General features: G+C 42.9%; 1 protein-coding gene across 1 annotated transcript in view; it reads left to right on the plus strand.

Annotated features, from left to right (window-relative positions):
• The first annotated feature begins 4941 nt into the window (after positions 1 to 4941).
• hivep3a (HIVEP zinc finger 3a) overlaps positions 4942 to 19704 on the plus strand; it is a 58880-nt gene continuing 44117 nt past the window's right edge. The window contains exon 1 of the mRNA XM_042012218.1: positions 4942 to 4977. The gene's annotated coding sequence lies outside the window, so the exon portion shown is untranslated. The remainder of the gene's footprint in view (positions 4978 to 19704) is intronic.

Raw genomic sequence — 19704 nt, forward strand, 5'->3', positions numbered from 1 at the left:
TGTGTGGAGTCGTCTGCAGAGCTGTGGTATTTAATGTTTCTTCCAAACTGCTGCCTCCGTTCACACCGTTTTTACCATTGGTCTCATGCCTTATATAAACCTCATTTTCCAAAAAGTTCCAGAGTTTTGCTTTTTTAGAAACAACCCTTCAAAAGTTCGTAATTCTGCATTTAAAGCTGCAGCCTGCAACAAAATCAGGCCAATAACAGAAGGATCATTAAAAGCTTATTTAAAGTTTATATCCACATACATGCAGCTGCCACCATTTGCACTATGGTGTCTCTGAATGGACAAACAAGCCTATGCCTTTCCAACTGCAGTAGCAGCTTTGTTTGATAGGAGCTAGAGCATGGGATAAGTAATGCCTTAAAAGCACCACAGAAGAAGACAGTACTGACAGATGCTGTCTTTCCATCTAGATGTCAGCAGTAATTCTTCCACTGGCCCTTTAACTAAAGCAGAAACCATCTTTATTCAAGCCAACATGGCGCAGCTGCACCTTTCATGGTCGCTCCAGCCGGTAGATGACATGCCTGGGTTTGACCAGACGGCTCCTTAAAACAGATAATCTGAGCAATCCCACTTTAATTCTATCATTATCATTAAATGTTGCCATTAAGAAAAAATGGCTACAATCTCTGTTTTGCTGATGTCTGGAAGTCTACAATTCCCAAACTAAAAGAGAAGCCATGACATTCCAGGCTTCATTAAAGGAGGAAGTTTTTCTTTGGACATCGTACCTGACTTTTATCAGAGGAATGTGTTTGTGTTTAAGCTACTAAAAACCTGCAAAATGTTCAGGCATAAAAGGAGAGGCCAATGATTGTGGCATTATTTTAAAGTTAGAAGCTTTAAAAGCAAAATGATCCCTGTCTCCTCAATAAAGTATCCTTTCAAAAATATGTGGGATACTGACGATGATATGGATCACCCTCAAAATGTAATCACTTGTTCCTTTCAGAGGTCCCCAACCCTGGTCCTTAAGGCCCACTATCCTGCAGGTCCTAGAGGGCATTCACATTAAATGGCTCTCTGACAAGCTGTGCACAAGTCTGTGAATGAACCATTAACTTGATTCAGGTGTGTTGCAGCAAACAGCCTCGTTAAGGAAACATCTAAGACCTGCAGGATAGTGGGCCTTGAGGAGCAGGTTTGGGGACCCCTGCTTTACTCCATATCTGACATTTCCTGAAACTCTAACCACAATCCGTCCAGAACTTATGTTGCTGACAGACCGACAGATGTGGCCTTGGTGTAGGTTCTAGATGAAAAAGAAAGTGAGGAAGCTCCGCCCCAAACATCTGCGGTGTAATAAAGTAAAAGTGACTGATCAGAGTGATGTCCATTTATATTGTTCAGTTAATGTTGTATAATTTCACTAATTTACACTTTAACAGAGTCAGGGTTCCTTCCTGGGTGTTGCTACGGCAACAGTTGCTTCTGGCCTGGATGATGTGTTTAATTCTTCATATTATAAGGAATAACTGCTCCTCCACGGTGGAGAAGCTGCTCTGCAGGGTTTCTCCATGTCTCTGATTGGTCAGATGCTGCAAACTCCACCCCTTTTATGTGAGCGTGCTCTGATCCAGATGAAAAAACCCTGGGTTGATAACCAGCTTCGTAGAACCATTGATCCAGATCCTGAATGCCTGGGTAGGTCCATCCAGGTAGCAGAGAGATCCGGGTATGTTAATCCCGGATACAGGCCTTTGGTCTACGTATCCGTGTGGGGATCATAGTGGTCAATGCATCCATTAATCGTTTTCTAGCTGGAAGGAAATAAAACGAGTGGTAAAATATGGAGGATGTGGCTAGAAGACCAGTTTACAGCATTTACTTGCAGCTCCTCTGGACTGCTGCCAGTTTCGTTCATCCTGTAAGCCAGTTGAGAACTGAATGAAAAAAACACAAAACTATTATTAATTTATAGTTTCATTAGCTCTGTTAGAAAAGAGAACATGGTATTTTTTCTGTCTTTTCTGCATCTGTTTTATCCTACAGCTTATTAAAAACCTGATTTTATTGACCTAACAGCCCATAATAAAGCATGAAATGTGACACTGGTTTATTATTATTGTTACTGTCCATAAATGCTGGTGATTTCTGACCCAGATTGCTGTGGGTGCAAGTGAGAGTGGAAGCCCCCAGCCCAGCTGCAAGCAGCAGGCCAACATGGTGGCGTTACATAACTCAGAATGAGTCTCTGATCGGTTGCATAAGCCAGTTATAGGATCACGCTTCTTCTCTCCTCTGCCTGTTGAGACTTCCCCAGAGGACCGTCCTCATGGCCACGGGTAACAGCAACCACACCTTCCTCCATGAGGGTTTGAGGCTCCAGGCAACCCAGGTAGAAAAACACTCTGCGTGGAGCCCTGTGGCAGTTCCAGGCTTTTAATAGGTGGCCCCAATAGTCCTGATTAAAAGCTGTGTGATCTTCACTTCAGATTTGTTGTCACAGCATTTAAAGGGAAGATTAAAAATATGTCAGGGTACATCACACATTACTGTAATAAGAAGGGGAAGCGTCCATCTTTTGCATACATTCCCTGAATTTAAAGGAGAGTGTTCGTACACTCAAAATGTATGACAATACTCAGGTAGGCTGTGGTGGTTAAATCAGGCCATGTTGGTACTAAGGGGCCCAAAGTGGGCCAAGAAAATATCCCCCCACCATTACACTAGCAGCAGCCTGAAGCTAATCCAAGGCAGGATGGATCCATGTTTTCATGTTTCCAGCAGATTCTGAGCCTAGCATCTGAATGTGGAGCTGAAATGGAGACTCATCAGACCAGCAACGTTTCTCCATCTTTTATTGTCCAGTGTTGGTGAGTCTGTGTGATTAGTAGCCTCAGTTTCCTGTTCTTAGCTGATAGGAGTGTTGTTGCCTTCAGCATGTCTATATGACTGAGTTGTTGCCATGTGAGATATCAGCTCAGTCCAGCTTTATTTGTATAGCGCCTCTTCACAACGTCATCTCAGGGCTTTACAGACAAATCAGTTCCAGCCAATTCATAATCAATAACAGCGTCGTTAAGGAAAACCAACAGATTACATTGAATCTTGACTTCGATCTAATTCACCACCCTGAGCTGCAAGAGGCGACTGCGGAAAGGAAAAACTCCCTTTTACCAGGAAGGAAAAACCTCAGGTAATGCTGATGCTGTCATGTGTTTCTATATGGAAGATGAGGGGCAGAGGGATGAAGAGGAAGAGCCCAGTGCATCATGGGACATCCCTCAGCAGTCTAAGCATATGGCAGGATGGCTAGACCCCCCTCTAGCTATCAGATCTATCAGAAAGGAAGGTTTTAAGCCTGATCTTAAAGGTAGAGAGGGTGATTGCCTCCTGAACCCAAACTGGGAGCTAGTTCCACAGAGAGGGGCCTGATAGCTGAAGGCTCTGCCTCTTGTTGGACACTGAAGCTGGATTCATACTCACGCGGCATCTGCATGCGGTCTGTTACAGTGTAGCTGATGCTGGTGAGTGTACTCATGCACCTCACACAGATGTTGTGCAAGTATAAATCCAGCTTTAGAGACTATGGGAACCCCAAGTAGACCTGCAGTCTGAGAGCGAAGGGCTCTGCTGGGAATATATGGGACTATCTTTGATATGTGCTTCATGTGTAGGAGAAGGAAGCAGATGAAGAGAAGCTAAAACTGGAGCTAAAACTCTGCTGCTATTTCTCATTAGACTGTGGGTCATGTCCCCCACCCTGGAGAAGTGGCTCCAACAGATACCTGGAGAAACATCAGACATCTCCATTCAGAAGATTGCAGTCCTAGGATCAGGTATATATATATATATATATATATATATATATATATATATATATATATATATATGGACTGATGAGTCCAAGTTACAGGGCCTGTCCAAATGGTGCAGCAACAACAATCTCACACTCAACCTCAACGTAGAGAAAACAAAGGAGATTGATGTCAACTTCCAGAGAGTGCACACCAGCACCCTCCCATGTCCATCAACGGTGTGGCCGTAGATAGAGTTAGCAGCAGCAAATTCCTGGGTGTGCACATTACAGAGGACCTCTCCTAGAACACCAACACTGCATCAGTGGCTCCACTTCCTCTGCAGACTGAGAAGAGCCAAAGCCTCAGCCTCCATCATGCACTTCTACTGGGGCACCATCGAGAGCGTCTTCACTAGCTGCATGGCTGTGTGGTACTCCAGGACATCTACAGCATACGTATGGCCCTCAAAGCAGTGCGTATCGCTGACGACTCCACACACCCCTTCCCCGTCACTCTCCTGCTGTCCAGGAGGAGGATGAGGAGTCATTGGGGGAGGACTAGCAGGCTTCACTCACCAGGTTGTAAGGATGCTGAACTCTCAAACCCCCCCCCTCTCTCTATCAGTATCTCAGTATGTCCTGTACATTCAGTGGATTGACAATAAAGCTGACTTTTTGACTTGACACTAAAGCATCAGTTTTTCAGGAAGTCCCTCCAGACTGGATCACTTTAACACGTGGAGCAGAACGGACTGTTCTCCCTTTACTTTCTGTGTTTTACTCATCTGGTGTGAAACTGAAATAAGTCTGTGTTGCCATGTTAGCAGACAGATGTGTAATGATAAAAAAAAGCCTGGTTACTGTTTGGCTGCTTTCTTTGGTGGGATTCAACCTGCCAGCATCAAAGCTATCTAAAATTAAATACAGCGTTTCCGGTTAGAAACCTGATGTTACATTAAATGTGGCGTACACTGTAGTTTGGCGTTGAATTGACGTCGTTTGTATCTAAAACAAACGTTAGATCCTAAAAGTCTTAATGTTTACTAAAGGGTAATAATACCTTAGTTTCTAAGCTTCTACAGTTTTCTGTTCCTACTCATTTCAGCTTTCATTTTGAATGGTACGTTGGCTCACTTCCGGTTTGTCACCGTAAGTCTCGCGTGACTTGATGCAGCTTTGAGAATCGGTGGCCGCACCGCAGAGAAGTGAAGTTGAGCATCCTGCAGGTAATGTAAGCTCACACACGGGTCCGCGAGGCGCTGATTAGACGTTATCACGTGTAACCTGGTTAACTAGTCACACGTTTCCAGCCAGTGTTGCTGGAGGGTTTCAGTCTTCAGCGGGTTTTTGTCTTCACGTTAGTGAGGATGCAACGCGCTAACCGGTGGTGCCTCCTCTGAAGGGGACGGATGATATTTTCCTCCCCAACATGTTGGAGGTGTAGCGGGTCTACCTGAGCTGCTCTCGCGCTTGTCAGGTTCCCCCAAATTCAGCTTCATTCATTGTCTGTGTGAAGGAGGAGGAGGAGGAGGAAGGAGCTGCGACAAGTTAGCCAAAATTGAACCAAGACGCAGGAAGTGCATTGATTTATGGTTGAAAACGGGCGTCTCATGCTTCGTCTTGTGGTCACTTTGCATATGCATTTGACGTATTAAACGTCTCCACTGACTTTAACAGATATATTTGAAAATTTATGATACAGCGCGCTATTTAGTAATATTGTGAAGAGCTTTTGGACGCTTGTCATCGCCGTTAGCTTGACGGTCTTCCAGCTGTGTGGAAACCTGTTCCAGACGCCCTCCTGCTCCGCTGATGCTGACGGCTTGGAGCAGAATAATGTTGGTAATTCGTGTCTAATGTTGACATTCATTCAGAAGGCCAGTTCTAACACACTAAGATGAGGTTGCCTGGCACAAGTGTACCACCGCTCCTGTTTGTGGCCAATGCGGGCGGCGGCGCGCGGCGTTGCTCCGGTCTACAGCAGCACGATGCGCATCGGTTGTAGCAAACGAGCCTCCTTAAAAAAAAAAAAGCACGTTAATATTTATTATTACGTCTTAAGATGCTCCAGTAGAAGATGATAGAAGAATGTCTTCATCCATCTAGACTCTTAGCTTTGCCGCATTTTCTTTTGTTTCTGCCCCATGCGTGTCGTTATTTGACTGGAAGGTCATTATAATCAGGACGAGATGTTTCAGTTTTCTGAATGAACGTGTCAGGTCTACAGCCAACAGAAAACATATATGCAGACATAATGCGTCCTGCTGCTCGGCAATGGCTGCTTGCAAGGAATCCAGCATGACATCATGCATGAGGAACAGTCCCGCGCGGGGCGGACTGCTTTTATTTATTTATTTGCCTCTAGAGCTGCAGGATCAAATGGTCGATAATATTACATAATCACAACTGAGCTTAAATTGGTAGGCTGATGTGGATGTTTGAGCAGCAGTGAGCTTTAATGTCTCCGTGTTGCCTGTTTCTGGACTTCTGTCAGCATCAGGGTTTTTATTTACTTATTGATCCTGGGTGGGATGACATCAGTTGGAAGAGGGTGCCAACACAGAGCGAGGAGGTGACCCTGCTGTTGCCCTCTGAGATGATGTCTGCTGGATTGAGAGGTTAGCTGTGTCCTGGTCATGAACTGGTCTGGAAATCATTTTTTCATTACTGGTGAAGTTACTGACTGTATGATAGGACAGAAATGTCTTGTTTAGGTTGTTTTATGTAATGGGAGCAGTTGTCAGAGCTCAGAGCTGTATGTTGCCACCATGTAGTTTAACTCCAGAGGCCTGAACCAGAAAGCAGGACTAACATACCCGAATATCACCCCATTACCTGGGAGGACTCATCCACACATTCAGGATCCTGCTAAGCAGAACTACGAAGCTGGTTATTAACTGGGTAATTCATCCCAGGGTTTTCTTTGTGGTGGCTGTTTATTTTCAATACAACAATGCACAGTGAAACAAGATGTTTTCTCTAGGACATAATGTTCTTGTTTGAATAGAGACACCCAGGGCCGCTGCTAGCCAGCTGGGGGCCCTCGGCACAACTGCTTTGTGGTGCCCCCCTCCTCCTTCTGCCAAAAACAATAATTCCATATTCAGCTGCACAGTTGTCTTGATTTTGAAAATAAATTGTCACTATTAATCATTGTACCCTCCTCAGATTTGTGCCCTCTGGTGACTGTCACGATGTTCAAAAATATTCACCCACAAAAAGGCCTTAAAATAATCAGAGATCAATATATCCATATATTTATATGCCTGCTCACAACGACCAGCAGTTTAAGGATTTTAATACTTTCAATAAAAGCTTGAATTTCGAAATGATTATATTATTTATTATAAAAAGCATACAAACTGAATTCCTTTGTTTTTATTTTGTTTGGAGAAAACATTTTCACCTTTGCCATCTTTTCTTTTTTTTTTTTTTTTCTTCCGCCAAATGTGCTGGAAGGTGAACACAAAAAGGGACAAGCAAATGCTGGGTGTTGTGTTTTCTGGTTGTTGCTATGGTTCTTCTTCTTTGTTTTATTCGATCATGTTTTGTCACGTGAGGTTTCCTGCTTGGAGGATGAGATGTTGGATCGGCATCGTTATGTGTGTGTTGTTCTGTGCTGAGAGTATCGGAGCCACCACACAGTACCATCAGCACTGTTACACGCCTGAGTTTTTCTCATGTGTCAGGTCTCGACCAGATAAAAGATCTATCAGATTTAAAAAACTTTGTGTACCAGGCCTTAGTTATGATCGTTCATGTCCGTTTTGCTCCACTTCTACAGGATGAACCCATGTTCATGTTGGCCTGCTTTCTCCCTCTTTCACCCACATGTACCTGGATACAACTTCATCATCTGCCTCCTGTTCTTGCAAATATCCAATACGCTCCAACCAAGGAGGATTACTTATGCTGTTTAAAACATAGGAAAAATAAATAAATGAAAAAAGTAGAAGAGAAGAAATCAACTTAGGACTTGGGACTTAGAAAATGATATGAAGGGGTTATATAAAACCTACTCGAATAGCAGTTATAAATCTGATCCATTTGTCCCAAATTTGGTAAAATCCAACATTTTTGATTCTTAAGTAACAGGTCAGCTTTTCATTTTATATATTATCCCACGCTAATCATTTATTGTAGGCGGTGATGGATTTAAACACTTCTGGATTTTTTACTTGGAGCCAAAAGGACTTGAATAATTTTCCACCTAATAAATATGGGGCTCTGGTGGTGATTAGTCTTGGATATGTCTAAGATTATCAGCAAAATGGATTTGATAGCATTCACATTTTAGTTAGTAGTATCAGATTCTCATTCTGGAAACCTTTGTACAAAGCAACTGTTTCAGTCTACAGGCTTGCTTGCTAGCTTATCTCCCAGGTGAATCTGTGGAGGCTCCACACCGAAGTGAGGCAGCTTCATTTGACTGCCGGCTGTTCAGCACAGTCAGCTACTGCAGGCCCTTACCAGATGTTAGAACAAGACTGCAGTAGCTGTGAAGCTATGTGGCACATTGGTATTGTTTGGGAGAGGTGTGTCAGGAGCTTGTTATGGAACTGGAGCTACAGCATGTTGTAAAGTTTATGTCCTGTGTAATTAAGAGCTGAGAGGAACATGGTATGATGTAAACAAACATTGAAGATGCCAGCTATGTATGTAAGTACTAAGTCAAACTTACTGGCTGGGATGGTAGGCTGTGTATTAAATATGTAGTGACTGTCACCCACTGGTCTTTTTGAAGCCTGAAGTTTGTCCTTTGACCTTTGCCAGCCTGGGATAATGGATGCAGATGTGACATGCAAAGGATGGATCTTACTGCGAATGCTGTTAGTAGTACAGCCGTTCACCCCATGACAGACTTAATTAAGCATGATGAGTTATAAAGAGAATGAGTTAAATAAAGTTAACACCTCTTTACAGGTGTCATAAGAGAAATGAAATATTAAATACGGCAAATAACCATAACATGCTTCAACTTTTTAGCTCAATAACCCAATTTTTCATTCCTAGTCGTAACAAGATGTGCAATACGATTTTTTTCTCATGTGGATCTTCATTCATCTTTAGTTTTCTAAGCATTTGCATGTGTAAAAGTAAGAGTTAGTGGTCAGTAGTGTATGGTTAGATCTACCGAGGTTAGCTTTTATCACAGCTGACATGGACACACTTGTCAACATGAATCAAAGCTGAATCGTAGATCTACCCTGGGTAAAAACAGAAAAGCAGCATGTGCAGTGCAGGTTTTAGGCAGCAATCACTTCCTCAGCAGCTCATCCTGTCAATCACCTGTCAATCACCTGTCAGAGCGTGATTGCTCAGAAGCTGAAAGTCTTCCTGAATGAACAGGCAGGTGTGTTCACACCTTTCACTTTCATATGTCTGAATTAATCTGCATGTCATTTTGATGACCCAAGTCATCATGTTAAATGAACAAAAAGATTGTGAAGGTCAACATCAGTTTGCTGGTGATTAGTCGCTCTAATAAGAGAAATAAACCAACATCCCTGACATAAGCATCTGCGATGTGAATGTGTGATGACCCATTTGATCAATGACCAAACAAAGCAATATGGCTCACGTTGTGAAAGGAAGACATATTTTCCAAGTTTAGATGCAAGAGTTCACACTAGATACAGTAATGTCATAGATCTTTGTAATTAGTCCCAGAAAGATTAAAGCTTTAAGTTAAACCCTGAGGTCCTTTCCAGCTGCTGCTTCAGACCCGCTTCTACGCGACCAAGCAGATGAAAACATGGAAAAGTTTGGAAGTCTATAACTTCATGTGTGGAAGTGTGAAACAGGATTAACTCCTTAATGTCTGACATATGAATATTGGACAGAAAAGTCTGGGGGCAGAAGACAGGTATCAGAAAATATGTAGTGGTCTGAGTATCTCATGGTAGCTAACGTTGATTCAGCAAAGTCTGCATAACACTGAAAGGTCTGAAACTGTTTTGGTTGTTTAAAAACTTTTTGCCAAATAAATAAACAAAACAATGCTTGTCAGACCCATGTCTGGTTTCCCTTTTATAGAGCAACTTCATCTCTATGATCTGATCATTATTTTTTGTTCGCTTTAACATATTTTATTAATACATTGGGCCCCAAGAAACACATATCATCTGATCTGAATTTTAAAAAGTACTATTTATTACAAAAATTACCCACAGCACTACTTTTACCCCCTTTTAGTAAAATGAGGAGTACATAGAAAGAAATGCAGCACCTCTATATTTTAAAGGGCAACATGAAAAGGTGAAAAGGCATGCCAATTACAGACCTGAAGGATATTCTCACTTTCGTCGCACACATTCACAGACTATCTCCCCCATCACCACGTTCGTCATGACGTCAGAACTCTGAACTCTGCACTGCCCTCTGGTGGATGTACTGCTAACGACCATGACAACGTATGGGAGTCATGAAGGTATGAGGACAATGACGTGTGAAACAAACGTACCTAATTATGTATGTAAAGAAAGTGTAAATGAGCCTTATGGTGGATGTGACATCACACGAGTATAGTTATAGTTTAAAAAAGGATTAATGGAAATCATGGTGGACATGTTTTATAAACTGCACATTATTAAGATAATTGTTAAAGCATTTGCTTTGTGAAACCAGAAAATATCACTATTTTTTTTAAAGAAATAAGAAATCAAATCAAACAATCTTGTTTTACCTAGCAGCTAGCAGTAATGCAGTACTACCACCACAAGGTGGCGCCAACCTATCAAACTGCAGGATAAAAGCAACATGTGTGGTGCTGCAAGACTTGATGGTAAAGGGGGGGGGGCTTAAGTGGAAGAAACTGAGTCTAGACGATAAAATGAGGCCCTGCTCCCCCTCTGGCAGGTAAAGCTTGAGATGTTGGCTTTAAAAGTTCGGCTACTATGCAATGCATCCTCTAAAAGAGCTTCTCCTGGAAGAAGGTAGGCGAATGAGAGGAAATCAACTGTTTTCATGTTGTTGACAAACAGCATGCTGTCAGTTATTTATCCCTGTAGTCCGCAGGTCTTATTACGGAGCATAATGGTCCTACTGTGGTCCTGATGAGCTTGAAGTCCCAGTGGTTTTTACTGGGGCACCTAGTATAAGCATCGGCCCCACCCAGCAGTGGTTTGGTAAACATTTATGTGGTGTGCAGAGTCTCTGAGTGTGTTCTGAAGCCCCACGGCGGGCTGCTGCATTATGAAATCAGTTCATGCTATGGCTCTGTCAAAGGGGCCTCTGTTCGGGTCGAGGACAACGTTAATATTCACGCAGCTCCTCCTGACGGAGTCACCGGTGGGCGCCTCGTCCCTCACCTGTCAGTCATGGCAGTGTCCTTGGTAGCAGGTGAAATGTGAGGGCACTTGTCTCTGGGGCCCTGCTCTGCTCTCCACATACTTCAGTCGCTCAGTCAGAAGCTGCCCTGCTGACGCTCTGATCTTCAGCCTGTCATATTAACCCATAAACCTCCATCAGATCTCCCTGAGGTCTATCTCTTCTACCACCAGGAGCAGTGGTGTATAGCTCTGTGGGGTAAACTGTGATGGATAGCTACCCTTTAGGTGATCTACAGAAGTTTTCCAGGCATTTCTATCCCGTCCAGAAGGAGGTTTACAATCCAGCGACTAAATGCAGTTTTATTCAGAGACTCTATCTGGTAAATCTACAATGATCCATGATAACAGCATTATTTATCACATTTCCATCATAAAAAGATCACTATCACTACTATGTTGCTAAAAGATCTCTAGACCTGGTGATGATGTTGAAGCCACTTCCTGTCAAACTTTCCACCAATCAGAGAGCTTAGATTGACGGTAATGTCCTATCAGGAGCAGCCAAAGATCAACCAGTGAGCAGAAAGTTCTATGTGTGTGTGAAAAGAAGAAAAATAATGCTCCTCTATGGCTGGAATAAAGTCAAGAAGACGTTTCTGATGCACGGTGGTGCCACAAAGCAGCTGAGCTGGAGTTGGTTTAGTGAGGATAGCAGGTAAATAGTAGCAGGAATAACTGGAAATGAGGAAAAATGGAAATATGGAAATAGTTTCTGTAGTGTGTTTGTTTAAATGCAAATATTTTTTCTCCTGAAAGACTTGAGGGAATGATGTGCAGATGAGAAAAGGTTTGGTCACTGTTGATCTGTGTGTTATTTTATACAAAGTCCTGTTAGTAATAAATTCTGCTTTCTTCTTCTGGTCGGCCTTTATGCTGCTAAATCTGTTCATACATTCATTTTACATCATTTTAGCCTCAGAATCTGACAGCTGAGGTTGTCCTGGAAACATGATGTCTGATGCTGACTGGGATTAAAATTTCCAGCTTCTACAGACTAGTTTATACTGGGATTAAAAGCTTCAGCTTCTACAGACTGGTTTATACTGGGATTAAAAGCTCCAGCTGCTACAGACTGATTTATACTGGGATTAAAGCTTCAGCTCCTACAGACTGGTTTATACTGGGATTAAAAGCTACAGCTGCTACAGACTGATTTATACTGGGATCAAAAGCTACAGCTGCTACAGACTGATTTATACTGGGATTAAAGCTTCAGCTCCTACAGACTGGTTTATACTGGGATTAAAGCTTCAGCTTCTACAGACTAGTTTATACTGGGATTAAAGCTTCAGCTTCTACAGACTGGTTTATACTGGGATTAAAGCTTCAGCTTCTACAGACTGGTTTATACTGGGATTAAAGCTTCAGCTTGTACAGACTGGTTTATACTGGGATTAAAGCTTCAGCTTCTACAGACTGGTTTATACTGGGATTAAAGCTTCAGCTTCTACAGACTGGTTTATACTGGGATTAAAGCTCCAGCTGCTACAGACTGATTTATACTGGGATTAAAAGCTCCAGCTGCTACAGACTGATTTATACTGGGATTAAAGCTTCAGCTCCTACAGACTGGTTTATACTGGGATTAAAGCTTCAGCTTCTACAGACTGGTTTATACTGGGATTAAAGCTTCAGCTTCTACAGACTGGTTTATACTGGGATTAAAGCTTCAGCTTCTACAGACTGGTTTATACTGGGATTAAAGCTTCAGCTTCTACAGACTGGTTTATACTGGGATTAAAGCTTCAGCTGCTACAGACTGGTTTATACTGGGATTAAAGCTTCAGCTGCTACAGACTGGTTTATACTGGGATTAAAGCTTCAGCTTCTACAGACTGGTTTATACTGGGATTAAAGATTCAGCTTCTACAGACTGGTTTATACTGGGATTAAAGCTTCAGCTGCTACAGACTGGTTTATACTGGGATTAAAGCTCCAGCTGCTACAGACTGATTTATACTGGGATTAAAGCTTCAGCTCCTACAGACTGGTTTATACTGGGATTAAAGCTTCAGCTTCTACAGACTGGTTTATACTGGGATTAAAGCTTCAGCTTCTACAGACTGGTTTATACTGGGATTAAAGCTTCAGCTGCTACAGACTGGTTTATACTGGGATTAAAGCTTCAGCTTCTACAGACTGGTTTATACTGGGATTAAAGATTCAGCTTCTACAGACTGGTTTATACTGGGATTAAAGCTTCAGCTGCTACAGACTGGTTTATACTGGGATTAAAGCTTCAGCTTCTACAGACTGGTTTATACTGGGATTAAAGCTTCAGCTTCTACAGACTGGTTTATACTGGGATTAAAGCTTCAGCTTCTACAGACTGGTTTATACTGGGATTAAAGCTTCAGCTGCTACAGACTGGTTTATACTGGGATTAAAGCTTCAGCTTCTACAGACTGGTTTATACTGGGATTAAAGCTTCAGCTTCTACAGACTGGTTTATACTGGGATTAAAGCTTCAGCTTCTACAGACTGGTTTATACTGGGTTTAAAGCTTCAGCTTCTACAGACTGGTTTATACTGGGATTAAAGCTTCAGCTGCTACAGACTGGTTTATATTGGGATAAAAAGCTTAAAAGAATTGGGGAAATCCTGTACTTTAACTCCTGTGGTAATGAATCAGATTTCTCATGTTGATGGTTAAGAGATGTAACCAGCACTCGTTTGTTTGTGTGTTTGTGTGTGTGTGTGTGTGTGTGTACACCCACACATGTCAATAAAAGTGACTACTCTCCAGCTGGTCATGGATCGGGACCTCTTCCTCTACCAGGACTTCCCTGACTTGAGCTGCCCTAAGCTCTGGCTGGCAGCCGGCTGAACCGACGGGAGCGGAAACCGACTCTCATCCTTGTTAATGGAAGGATGTGCTCAATTCTATATGTGTGTGTTTACAACCAGCCTACGCATCTTCCTGCCCGCGTGTTCACAGGGACACGTGATGGAGACAAGCTTGCACGTGTGCCTTGTGGACGCCGTATGCTCAGGATAAGCACAATGTTTACATGTGGCGTGCATGTGTGTGTTTATGTCAGGATGCATGGGAATGGGAGCTGCTGGAAGGGGCTGGATGCCATCAGCGACCCTGGAGGCAAGCGTATGGACTCAGCTTGGGTTGCTCTGCGAGGTGGAAGGACCTCTGGTTCCTGTGACCCCCACAGAGAGAGCAGCCTGTCGGGCAGAAGGCCTGTCAGCTGCACTTCTCATTCACAAATCACCTAGTAGAGAACCACATGTCCCCACATTCATGCCCAGCACCAAGCAGCAGCTTTCCACTATTACTAATCTCACAGGTTTCAATGGCCACGTGTACAAAAGTTTTAATTCCCCTTCAATTCAGAATAAAACTTAAATCCTGTTTAAAATAACCTTGTAATCACCTAATTCCAAATGAAACTCGCAATTCCAAAGTAAACTTAAATCCAAAGTAAGTTGCTGATTTATTCTGATTTAAAATCCAAACTGAATAATTCCTCGATCATGTAAACGTTCATTCCGCTTTAAATGAATTTGAGTCATTCCGAGCATGCTTGTTCACTTGTCCTGTTGCCATGAAGATACGGTACTCTGCCTCCCTTCTCCTCCTCAGCTAACCCAAGTGAACCTGGATGCTGGTGTCCAGCTGCTTCTTCAAGACTAGAATCACCATCAGAGCGAACATGGTTGTTATTATTATCTTCCATGTTGTAGACGACAAGAAAAGAAGCAGGAACTGGAGTTTGTTTTCTTCTGGTAGACGTAAATACGTCACGGCCACCCTGTCCAATCAGAACCCTTCCCATCCCCCAGATCTGAAGCGGAATTAAATAAAGAAGATTAAACATGTTTTCTATGTAAACCTAAATTAGGAATTAGATTGTCATGACTTATTCAATCAGACATCTTTTTCTTTCTTCATGTGTCAACACAATAAATTCCTGAAGTCTTAACAAAATGTCTGTGGCTAGATTTGGTCAAAATCCCACAGCTCTCAGTTCAGGTTCCTGGTCGGAAGAGGACGCTCTGTCAAAACTGACATTCAAAATCACATCAGCAAAATAAAGTATTAGTGTATCTTCACAACTACCAGGGCTGTACATATAATCCTGGTCTCTACAGAAAGCTGAGGTGTGAGATTATTACAGGAGAGTCAGAATTAAGATGTGTTGCTCTGTCAAAGTAAATTCACCTGAAACACAGTAGAAAATATAATTGGTTATCTCCTCCTAAAGTAAACCACATTGCTTTCAGGTCCTTCCACCTCTGAGAGCAACTCAAGCTGAGTCCATACGCTCGCCTCCAGGGTTGCTGATGGCAGCCCAGCAGTACATCTTCTGATTTTCAGAAGATAGCAGTTTGAAATTTGAAATTTCATCAAAGGTAAAATAAAACTTAACTTTCTCAGTATTGATAGCTTTAACTTTAAACTACAACATAGGCTTATTATGTTATTCTTATAGATTTAAACAAAGGTGTTTCAACCAGGCTAAAAAATAAAAGTGCTCAGAATTGTTACAATAATCATCCCTCATTGCCCGTAAGAGAATCCTTTTGCTGTGGAAATCTCCTCAACCACCTTTAATCAAAGTCTGGCTACATGACTTGAAACTGGAGAAAATTAAATTAACACTCAGAGGGTCATCTGACATGTTTTTTAAGCATTTTAAAACTGTTGCTCGAGTACCTTGATCATTTGCCAGTTGAAGCTTCTTCAGTCACGTTTGCATTACGGTCATGAGCACTCGTTTTGTAGCTAAACCCTGCCGTGTTGGAGCCTAGCCTAGCCTAGGCTTCTACCTCATGCTGAGCACAGCCAACTGCTGCTGGTCTTGGTTGGGCTCCATGTCTGTGGTGTACGTCACCACTTACGTAGCCAATGTGTTGCAGCTCTTTCTGTTCGATTTGAATTACTGACTGGCTTGAACACCTGTCAGTGAAACGCTGTAATCACATACTGTATGTACATGTATATGTTCAAAACTCATATCATTGTTATTGAATTAAAGATTATTGCGATATATGTTGATATTGAATTATTGTCCAGCCCTACTTACACAGAATACTGGACCCGTTTTACACTGAAATACCATCAGAAATGACTACAATGACGTAGATTCAGGTTGTTCAGCTGTGTCTCAGTGGTGGACGTGATGTCTCTGTGGTGGACGGGACCTCTCCGTGGGGGATGGGGCTTCTCTGTGGTGGACAGGACGTCCCAGTGGGGGATGGGGCATCTCTGTGGTGGACAGGTCGTCCCCGTGGTGGACGGGACATCTCTGTGGTGGATGGGCCATGGATGTGATGTGAATGGGACGTCTCTGTAGGGGAAGGGCCATGGATGTGATATGGGGTATGGGACGTGGCATTTTAGTCTGGATCGGGTCTTTGGTCCGTGATCTTCCTGCCGTGCTGCTAGAGATGCTGCCAAGTATCTCAGGCAGCCATGTCCTGATGGTTGCTTTGCACCTGGTGTTTCCTCCATGTCCCGTAATGTCTCAGTGTGGACAGTCCTGTAAGGTCTCAGTGTGGACGGTCCCGTAAGGTCTAGGTGTGGACGGTCCTGTAAGGTCTCGGTGTGGATGGTCCCAGCCCGCCTCATCCCCGTTGGTTGCTTCCGTGTTTGCTGAAATAAGACAACATATGGCTGCCGGACATCACCTGGACATCCAGCAGATTTCCAGCCTAGCTCGAGGAGAAGGAAAAAGGGTGAATTTGATTTTACTGAGCTGGATGCACAAATCAGCAACTTTTCCCTTTTTTATTAAACAGAAATGCTGGTTGGGAGATAGTTTTTTTTTTTTAGTCTGGAACCTGCTTACCCCAGCCCAGCCAGATGCATCAGGCTGTGTTAGTATTGATCCAGGAGAGTTACAGAGCTACAGCCTGCTGCACACAGTCAGGCTTTACATGTGTTTTTTATCAGCTTCCTGGTTTAGCCTCTCTGCCCGGCTCTTTTAATGCCCCAGGAACCGTTCTGCCTAAGATTTATGTCTATGTGTATGACTGCACTGTCGCTTCTGTTCAGTTCTACATAAAGAAGAAGCAACTTTTCTTTTTAAAGCTTATTTATGGGAGAAACACTATATGAATGCAGTGGTTCATCCTGGTGGTTCTGCTGGTACGTCCACAACACTTCTGCTTTCCAGTTCTGCTTGGAGTAAATGGAGATACAGTAATGTGCAAAATTCTTGTCAAACTTTCTCTTTAATAAATTAAATTAACCTGACCTTGTAGTTACCATTATACCCCCTCCTTGGGGGGAGGGGGTATAATGGTAAGGGACACGCTGTCTTTCCTTTAATTCCTTGTGGTCCCAAAACGTAGGCAGAAGTGACAAGTTTTGAGGCCTGTCCCCCTTTTACTATTTCATGTTTCTAAATGAAAACTATCACTATAGATGATTCCTCTACCCATCACATGCATGTCAGTGTGAAACTAACATAAAAAGTGATACCTGCACCCAAACAGTGTCGAGTTACTCCTAGTCCAGCATTCATGTTGCTCCAACAATAAAACAAAGACGTTACAGATGAGTTCATACGGCATCTCCAGTGTTCATGGGCATGAAACTGTCAGCCAGTTTCCAGACTCCCAAAACAGTGCTTGTGGAGGAAAAATCTACACAATAAAAACTCGAGTGAATTTAGCTCGTCCCCTTGTGGACATGGCCGAACTCGACATGAATCCGTGTTGTCTGCATGAAGCAAACGAAGCAATGAACCAGCTTTAGCCTCTTTCTGATAGTCTGCTAATAATATCATTATGTGTTCCCATTTCTGGAAACTGAAAAAGCCCAAAGATAACAGAAAATGGTGATTCCCAATGAAAACCCGCTTTAATTCAGCACAATGGCCTTGAAGCATCTGAGGACACTGCACATGTGGGGGACAAAAGAAGCCAGTACTAAAGAACAAATCCAGCACAAACCTGACAGATCTGGACTAGGGTCCCATGAAATCAATTTATTTTTCCCATATTCCATGTTTCCCCCTGAACTTTCCGTTTTACTCTGTAAGCTTGTGTTTCCAGGCATGATGTGACTCGTGGATGTTTTAAATCTCAACGTTTCAGTAGGAAAATATAATTATCTTAAAGATATACTTTAGCAAAGCAATGTGAATGAGAAGAATGGCGGACGAAGCTCGGGTTGAAATCATGACACCTGGAAAACAGAGTTAAACTGGAGACATGCTGAGTCATGCTTAATTTCAAACGTACCTGTCGTCAAGCTCCGCCCTGCCTGGCTGTAGCTGCTGACAGCGGTGAGGATGGAGGATTGAACAGCGTCAGAGCTCCATCTAGTGGGCAAACGGTGCAACAACATCATTCTGCGCGAGTGACACTCGACAACCCTGACTGTTTTATGAGAAATTAAGAATATATCAGCATTTATTCGGCAAAACTTCAGCCGACGATGATTGTTTTTAAAGGGGTATAGTTGGCCGATTAATCAGCCAGGCTCTGCTCCAGATCTGCTGTAAACTGAGCAGAAACAAGCTCTAACGCTCCCCGAAGGAGCTGCAAAATCAGGCATATCACCAAAAACTGCTGCCTGATCTGTTACCAAACCGTGATCATCTTTCTCACTCTATCATGGCCTAGTTTCTTCATCGGAGTCTGTTGTCCTCATCAGAAAGAATATTGCAACATCCTAGTGGATGAGCTGAAACATGAGCTAAAATCGCTTTTTTGTTTCCTTTCTTCCAGCTTCTTGCTTAGTGAGTAAAACAAGGCAAAATGTTCTCTGGTGACATGATTTGATCCAAACTTAAGGTTCAGAAGCACTCGGCTTGATGTCTTTTGGCTCGCTGAAAGTAACTTCCACCAGTTCGAGTATTTGAACGACTGGAACTGGAACAGCTGAACGTGAGGTCATTAGTTGACATGCGGCGGTCGGCTGGGTTGAGCTGGGTTGACTTCATGTTACGCACGACTGGTAAAGCACATGTGGTGTAATATAAATACAACAATAATTATGGTACCAATATTAATGCTAGTGAAAGAGCTTGGATCAGAACTAAAGGATGTATTTTAAGGTGGATTAAGTCTCTTAATGTTTGCTGTTACGAGAGCTGGCATTCTGCAGACTTCTGCTGGTGATATCATGTCTGCAGCCGCTGAGTCGGGGGGATTTCCTGCTGATATCATGGCTACTGAGCAAACACCTCAAACATCCATTCCCTTTCTTCACTCCTTTTCTTTCTGTCTTTCACTGATTCAGAGAGCCTGAAGAGCTGTTGGCTTCTCACCTGCCTGCCTCCATCCTACCAGTGACCAGAAAGCTCCAACACTGGCAGAAACAGCCGAACTTAGACGTGGAGACAAAGATAGGAGGAAGCTTGTTTTCAGCTTGTTTTTTTCTGGGTTTATGAAATGGCTTTCATTCTTCACGCCTCCATTCCTTCTTCCTGATTTGGTTTGCGGCTGCTCTAAATATATCGTTTGCCCACTTTTTTCTAAATGAAGGCATTGTCTCAGAGTCTGATATAGCCATAAAAGTTTGGCACTGGCTGGAAGTCACAGTGTACGACTGCTTATTGGAATCCTGTTTGTTTCTGTGATCTGGGACACAGCGTATTGACTTTTATCACCCGGTGTTGCTGACCAGGACCCTGCAGCAGCATCAGTGTCTGACAG

The sequence above is a fragment of the Melanotaenia boesemani genome, chromosome 17, assembly GCF_017639745.1.
Source record: "Melanotaenia boesemani isolate fMelBoe1 chromosome 17, fMelBoe1.pri, whole genome shotgun sequence".
Taxonomy (NCBI): Eukaryota; Metazoa; Chordata; class Actinopteri; order Atheriniformes; family Melanotaeniidae; genus Melanotaenia; species Melanotaenia boesemani.